We start from the raw sequence: 7,817 nt of genomic DNA on the forward strand, positions 1-7,817 counted from the left end.
TCTCGATCCCTTTCAGTGGCTGTTCTTGTCACTGGGCACGTGTCTGCCCCTAGCGCTGTGCCAGGCACTTTCCAGCACTTTTCTGTCCATTCATTCGTTGGATCCTCAGTATTGGGACAGCTAGCCAGTCATCACAACAGTTTCTAGAAAATTCCTTGCAAATCTGAGCTCTTGGCCGCCATCAGTGCTGGGTTTAGGGGCATTTCTGTTAGAGGGGCAGGGAGGGCTTCCTGCAGGTGAGCTTGGACGGCTGGCTGGGGGCCACCTGGCAGACAGACCACACACAGCATGTGCCTTCCTGCCTGGCTTCCCCAGCTCTCCCGTCACATGTTTGTTTGCGGTGACATTCACATGACATAAATGAACCGTCTCAAAGGGAACAAGTCGGTGGCATTGAGCACGTTCATAGGTTGTGCAGCCACCACCTCTGTCTCATCCCCAAACAGTGTCATCACCCCGGCATAACACCCGTATCCATTCACAGCCATTCCCTGCGTCCCCTCCCACTGTCCCTGGCAACCACCGTCTGCTCCGTCTCTGTGGATTCGCCTGCTCTGGACATTTCTCGTGAGTGGGATCGCATAGTATGTGACCGCTTGGGTCTGGCTTCCTGCACTTAGCATGGTGATTTAGAAGTTCATCCATGTTGTAGCACGTAACGGCGCTTCGTTCCTTTTCGTGGCTGGATAATATTCCACCGCACAGATCGGACACACTTTCTGTCACTGGTGGTGGGCACCTGGGCTGCTTGCACTTGAGGTGTCTGTGTGCCGCGCTGCAGTGAGTGTGGGGGTGCAGCTCACAAGCTCCCGGTCTGCAGGACAGTCAGACATGCTGTTCGCAGCCCTCTGGCTTCACAGTTCCTGCCTCTGGGCCTTTGCACCTGCCTGGCTATCCCTGCTGCTCCCTCTCCCCTCTGTGGACCCCTGCCCACACTTGAGGGCTCAGCTTCATGCCGCTTCCTCCAGGAAGCCTTCCCGCTCTGCGTGGACAAGCCAATGGCCCCTTCATGGAGGGCCCCCATCATGCCCAGCCCTCTCCAGGGGAGCCCTTCTACGTGTGGTTATAGTTCCTCGTGCGTCCGCTTCGCTGATGAGGACGGGGCTGAGATCGCCCCGACCTCCGCTGCCTCCTCAGAGCCGAGGGAAGGACTGGGTTCATTGCCGGTGCTTCTAAAATGTTTGCTGAACGAATGCATGACCGTCCTCTCTGCAGACCTTTCTGGCAGCCTCACGGGTTTTCTGCCCTGGGAGCCATCACCAGATTGCGACTGGACTGGGGTTCCTTCGGGGGAGGGGAGCAGCCACGCTTTAGTTAATATTCTGTGGCTCAAGGTTCCCCGAGAGACTTGTTGATTAAAAAATACAATATGAAAACGGAAGCAAAGCTGCCATTAAAAATGATTAATTAGAGTCCTGCTCATTATTCTATTTGGGACAACGTTATTAATATTAATGACCCTTAAAAATACTTCACATACAAGCTCTTAGGCTTCATTTCTGCCCTTCCTACAGTGTGGTCTCCACCCCTCACCCAGGCTCTGCAAAGCTCAACACTTCCCCCAGACTGTCCCCTCTGGAGGGCGCCAGGCCAGAGCTTCTGCCACCCACCTGATCAGGGACGGTCACCTTCGTTTGCCCCACCCCCAGCCACACGTGCTGGAAAGCTCAGGAAGCGCCGCCCTCCCACTCCAGCCGGGAAGCAGGTACTCTGTGCCTTTTTGTGATTTTGTTTGGTAGTGAAGTGCCCCAGCGGCCGGGAAGAGGACAATGGCTGGCCCTGGGGGAGAGAGCAAAGCTGTCCCTAATGAGACGGAAAGCAGCTACAAGGCAGTGGTATGAAAGGACCACTTCAGTAGGGGACTGGGAAGAGACTCATTCACCAGTGGGCAGAGTAAGAAGCCTGGGGGCAGCCCCCTCCTCCCCCGGAGCCGGCGGCCCCAGCTGGGACCTTCCGCCCCAGCCCCAGAAAGCTCCAATTAAAAATATTAACCCTGGCGCCAGGGCTCTGGAGGCAGGACCTGGGGGGGAGGGGGCAGCAGCTCTGTTCTCCGAGGCCTGAACCCGAGGGACATGTCCAGAGAGCGGGGACCCTGCCAGGCCGGCTCACTGGTGCCCAGCGCGGAGGCTGCACTCAGCCACGCTCCGTGGGTGACAATGACCTCATCGGGCGACTTCTCCCTAATCCATTATAAGCGACTCTCAAGTGTCTTTGAGCATCATCAGAAGGCGGGCACAGACCCTTCAGACGTCTCTATTTGTCGTGGGAGTGTGATTCTTGAACAGACATTTCATAATGAATGTACAGACACCAGGAATTCAGCAGGCATTTCTTCCTTGGGCCCAAGACGTGTTCATTGCTTTTTTTTCCTTTAAAGATGACTGACATTCATTGGGCCCTGGGTGGGCCACGGGGCCTGTCCTGAGGGCTTCCACCGGCAAACTCCCTGAGCCTCACGCCCGCAGTGGGGCCGGCACAAAGGCGGCCTCGCCCCACCGCTAGCTGAGCACAACTTCATCAGTGTGACCCAAAGAACAGACAGTGCCATTGCCCCCCGACACACACACCTGAACCTGGGCCTCAGCGTGTGTGCACACACGCACAGAGCTGCGTGGCCGTATTTAGTAAACAGCCAGCATAAAAAGGTTTTACAAAGCATCAAGTGTTCAAAGTGTCCCTCTCCTTACCCAACAGGTACATTCTGGTGATTGTGATCAGGAAACAGAGGCCCAGAGAGGTTAAGTAACTGCCTGAGGTCACACAGCTAGGAACTGGCAGACTATAGGAGGTGGTGTTTATTTTTAAATGCAAATTTACTCACCTTATAGGCTAATGGGTGGCCTGATTTGCTACAATGGGAGCCCCTCTCAGCCTGTTCAGGGAAGCTGGTGTTCTCCTGGCCCCCCTAGTTCAGGGCAGCCGGGGGCAGTGTCTGCGGTCACAGCTCAGTGTCTTCACCTTGTCAGGTTGCTGCAATCTCTCCTGACGATCAGGAGGTCTTCCCCAGCCTCCTGGTTCTGTCTTCAGTCCTCTTTAATTAAACAGCAGCTCTCCCTGGAAAGCAATTGAATTATCCAATTAAGCGCTTCTAACCTGATTGCTATCATCCTCTCCAGGGACCTGGTGTCTCAGGTGTTGATGGGACTCCAACAGGAACCAGCGTGAACGAGCCGCAGAGATGGACGTGAGAACGAGACCCCCTTCCCTCCCTGCCTCCCTCCACCCAGGGGGCGGCATGTGGCCAGTCCTGAATGGTGACCAGTCCTCCTGCGGCCTCACCCACCGCTACACTCTCCTGAGTGGCAGCTTCCCACTTGTCAATATCTGCAAATGACAGGTGGGGTAGCACAGCCCCCCCCCCCGAGCCCCCATCACTCCAGCTGGGCCTCCTGGACCTCTCTGTGGCCCCAACGGTATTCGGCCCCTCCCTGGCTTTGCTCATTGTAGCTGTCCAGAGGGCCCAGGCCTGGAGCCGGCCATGGGAGACGAGCCTGCCATCACCTGGCCACAGTCTCTCAGCGCTGCCTTCACCTTGAGGCCTGGGCATGGACGTGTCTGATGGACCCCTACCCTCTGCCAGGGCCAGCTCCCGTCCCTACTCAGAGGATGGTTCCAGGCATATTTGGGCAAATAAAGAATAACTCTTGCGATACAGTTCTAGCATTGTGTGCATATAGAGTAACAACCCTACTATCGAATGCTTCCCATGTAGCAAGCGCTAGATTCTTTTAAATTAAATGTGATTGGTTTTGTTTCTCACTTCTTTTTTCCTTCCAGGTTCTGGTTTATTGGTGACAGTGTTTCTTTTTTAAAAAATTAAATGTATTGCGGCAACATTGGTTAATACAAGTCTTAGGTATACAAGCCTGTAATACATCATCTTTTTTTTAAAATATATTTTATTGATTATATTGTTACAGTTGTCCCAATTTTTTTTCCTTTTGCTCCGCTCTGCCCAGTACCCCCCTTCCCTCCAGCAATCCCACCCCCCTTAGTTCATGTCCATGAGTCATGGATATAAGTTCTTTGGCTTCACCCTTTCCTATGTTATTCTTAACTTCCCACTGTCTATTTTGTACCAACCAATTATGCTTCTTAATCCCTGCACCATTTCCCCATTTCTTCCCCTCCCCCTCCCAGCTGATAACCCTCCAAATGATCCCCATACCTATGATTCTATTCCTATTCTGGTTTCCTTAGCTGGATTTTGTTTTTATTTTTTGATTCAGTTGTTGATAGTTGTGAGTTTCTTGTCATTTCAGTGTTCATAGTGTTGATCTTCTTTTTCTTAAATAAGTACCTTTAATATTTTATATAATAAGGGCTTGGTGAACATGAACTCCTTCAGCTTTACCTTGTCTGGGAAGCACTTCATCTGCCCTTCCATTCCAAATGAGAGCTTTGCTGGATAGAGTAATCTTGGTTGTAGGTCCTTGCTTTTCATCACCTTAAATACTTCTTGCCAGTCCCTTCTTGCCTGCAAAGTTTCTTTTGAGAAATCAGCTGATAGTCTTATAGGCACCCCTTTGTAGGCAACTCTCTGCTTCTCTCCTGCTGCTTTTCAGGTTATCTCTCTGTCTTTAACCTTTGGCATTTTAATGATGATATTTCTTGGTGTTGTCCTCTTCGGGTCTAGCTTGTTTGGGACTCTCTGTGCTTCCTGGAGTTGTATGTCTATTTCTTTCACCAAATTTGGGGAGTTTTCTTCCATTATTTTTTCACATCAGCTTTCAATTTCTTGCTCTTCCTCTTCTCCTTGTGGCACCCCTATGATTTGGATGTTGGCATGTTTAAGGTTGTCCCAGAGGTTCCTAAGCTTCTCCTCATTTTTTTAAATTCCTGTTTCTTCATTCTGTACTGGTTGACTGCTGTTTTCTTCCTTATGTTCCAAATCATTGATTTGAACCCGTTTCCTTCCCTTCACCATTGGTTTTGTGTGGATTTTCCTTCGTTTCACTTAGGATAGCCTTCACTTCTTTCCTTATGCATTTGCCGTACTCAAGCATATCTGTCAAGTCTGTGAGCATCATTATCACCAGTGTTTTGAATTCTGCATCTGTTAGGTTGGCTATCTCCTCACCACTTAGTTCTCCCACTGGAACCTTGATCATTCCCCCTTTTGGGCCATACTTCTCTGTCTCCTCATCTTGACAGGCTCCTGTGTGTGTTTGCCTCTGTGTCTTAGGTAGAGCTGTTGCTCCTGTTACGTTGTAAGGGGCGGAGCCTTAGGGATTCGTCAGTTCAGGGCGATCCATTTCACCACGTTGTGGCGATGTATGTGGGGGAGGGATCTGAGAGGGAACAATGCTGCTTACTCAGCACTCACCCCTTTTTCAAGCACTTCTCCCACCTCCGTATGGGACTGACACCTCTCTAGTTGTTGCCCTGGCCGTCGTTCCCAGAGTGGGTGGGTCTGCGGATGTTCTAGGACTGTGGGGCCCTTCAAACAAGCAGACTCTGCTGAGAGACTGGCAGTTTCTCCCTCTGCCCCAGCCCCCACTGGTCTGCACAGTCAGAAGCAATGAGGCTTGATTTTCCCCAGCGCTGGGACCATGGGCTGCAAGGTCTGGTCTGGTGCTGGGAGTGCTCCCCAGGTGTCCCTCCCAACTTTTTAAAACATGTGACTGTGCTGCCACCGTCACTGCTGCCTCTACCACACCGCATCCTCTCTGCCCTGGCTCTGCCCCTCCTACCTGTCTGGATGAGTATTTCTTCTTTATATCTTTGTTTGCTGGACTTCCACGCAGCTCGATTCTCTGGAACTTCTGGTTGTCTCTGCTTTTGAGGTAGTTGTGTTCCTTCTTAGCTGTGGAGGGAGATGCAGCGTGTCTGTCTACGCATCACCTTTAAACTGCACTGTGCACTCACCACCCTAACTCTAGTCTCTTCCCGTCTCCGTATATTTGACCCTTTTACTCTCTTATCCTCCTGCAACCCCCTATTTTTTGCTTTTTAATTTGAAAAAATTTCAAACATACCCAAGAAGAGTAAAATTAATTCCCATATACCCTTCCCGCAGATTCACTAATTGCCGACTGTTGGCTGCGTGCGTCTCTTTTTGTGCACATGTCATCGGTGTCACCATGGCCGCCGCTTTGCTGAGTCACCTGAAACCACATTTGAGACTTCACACCCTCCACCATCAATTACTTGCACTGTCTCTACTAAGAACAGGGACGTTTTCTTTCTTAAAAAAAAAAAAAAACATGTTTTTTTAATTCATTGAGGTGAAATTCACTTAGCATAAAATTATCCATGTTAAAGGAGAAAATTCTATGGCATTTAGTACATTCACCATGTTGTGCGTCCACCACCTCAATCTTGTTCCAAAACATTTTCATCTCCCCAAAATAAAACCCTGAGCCATTAAGGAGTCGCACCCCAATGCTCCCCCACCGCAGTTCCTGGACGCCACCCCGCTCCGTGCTGAGGGACATTGTCTTTCACGACCTCAGGACAGCGATCAGCTTCAAGAATTTAATATTGTATAGTGTCCCCTATACAGAGTGCGCGTGCACATTTTGCTGATTTCCCCAATACTATTCTTTTCAGCCATTTTATTTTTTCTCTTAACCAGGATCCAGTGCAAGGCTCCACATGCATCGAATTGTTCTGCCTCTCTAGTCTAGACTAGATCCTTGGCCATTTAAAAATATATATATTTATAATATAATTATAGTTATGCTTACCATAATGTATTTAATATGTTAACTTAATACATTAATGTTTAATTAAATTTGAGTGGTGCTTAATTTATATTTAACATAATTATAATAACATTAGAGTTTACATATTTGTTATACATATGTAAAGCTTTAATTTTGGAAAGTTTTTAGATGTATGGAAAAGTCACAAAGAGTACAGTTTCCCCGATTGTTATCATCCCATATAACCGTGGTGCCCCCATCAAAGTGAATAAATTAACACGAACACATGCTGTTACTGAACTTCAGGCTTTGGATTTCACATGTTTTCCACCCATGTCCTCTTTCTGTTCTAGGACCCCACTCTGCACATAGCTACGGCCACTTTTAGTCTTTCGCGGGGCTGGCTGACATTGGGTTCCTTGGACACGTGTGTCATTTTAATGTCCTCCACACCTGCATGATGCAGGGGCGTCCTCGCCGCTCCAGAGAGGACGCAGGGGAGCGGACCACTCATAAAGGGGAGCAGGACCCCAGCCTGCTCTCCGCCGTCTGCATCGTGAACGGCACACACACATCTCCCCTCTGGTTCACACACCTCACACTTAACACACACTCAGACACACACAGCTTTGTGGCCATATTTAGCACCTGGCTAGCATGAAAAGCTTCCATAACACTTCAAATGCTAAGAGAATCTCTCGCTTTACCCACCAGGTGCGTTCCTGAAAAGTTAGCTGTAGAAGAATTCCCAGGAAGTTGGCATGGATCGATGGATTGCTATGGGCTAAGGGCTTTGTGTAGGTTTCTCCACTGGATGGGGACCCACACTTGGTGGCATGTGTTGTTGTGCCCATCTGATGGATGTGAACACTGAGTCGCAGAGAGGGGAAGTGACTCGCCCAGGCCGAATAGCCAGGCGGTAGTGGAGCTGGGATTCAAGCTCTTCTCCCTTTGCCCCCTCGAGGTGTTCCCAGGGCCTCAGCGTCCTAGTCCAGCAGCCGCCGATATCACCGCTGGGGTGGCCACAGTGGGTCTGGGGTCTGGCAGAGCGGACTGCTCCCTATTCCGTCTCAGGGGCTCCTTTGCCTCAAGAAGCGAGTGCCACTTTGTCACTCACACGGCGTATGCTAATCCTGGGGCTCCACTTTAATAACGGGTGCAGCTGGTAGG

General features: G+C 50.1%; 1 long non-coding RNA gene across 1 annotated transcript; it reads left to right on the forward strand.

Moving 5' to 3' along the window:
• Positions 1 to 502: 502 nt before the first annotated feature.
• LOC150013858 (uncharacterized) lies at positions 503 to 3,436 on the forward strand. The gene is made up of 3 exons (XR_016510596.1): positions 503 to 567; positions 1,515 to 1,705; positions 3,117 to 3,436. It is a non-coding gene; the product is annotated as an uncharacterized LOC150013858 (long non-coding RNA).
• Positions 3,437 to 7,817: the final 4,381 nt, after the last annotated feature.

The sequence above is a fragment of the Furipterus horrens genome, unplaced genomic scaffold (genome assembly GCF_987537825.1).
Source record: "Furipterus horrens unplaced genomic scaffold, mFurHor1.1.pri manual_scaffold_4, whole genome shotgun sequence".
In the NCBI taxonomy this organism is placed as follows: domain Eukaryota; kingdom Metazoa; phylum Chordata; class Mammalia; order Chiroptera; family Furipteridae; genus Furipterus; species Furipterus horrens.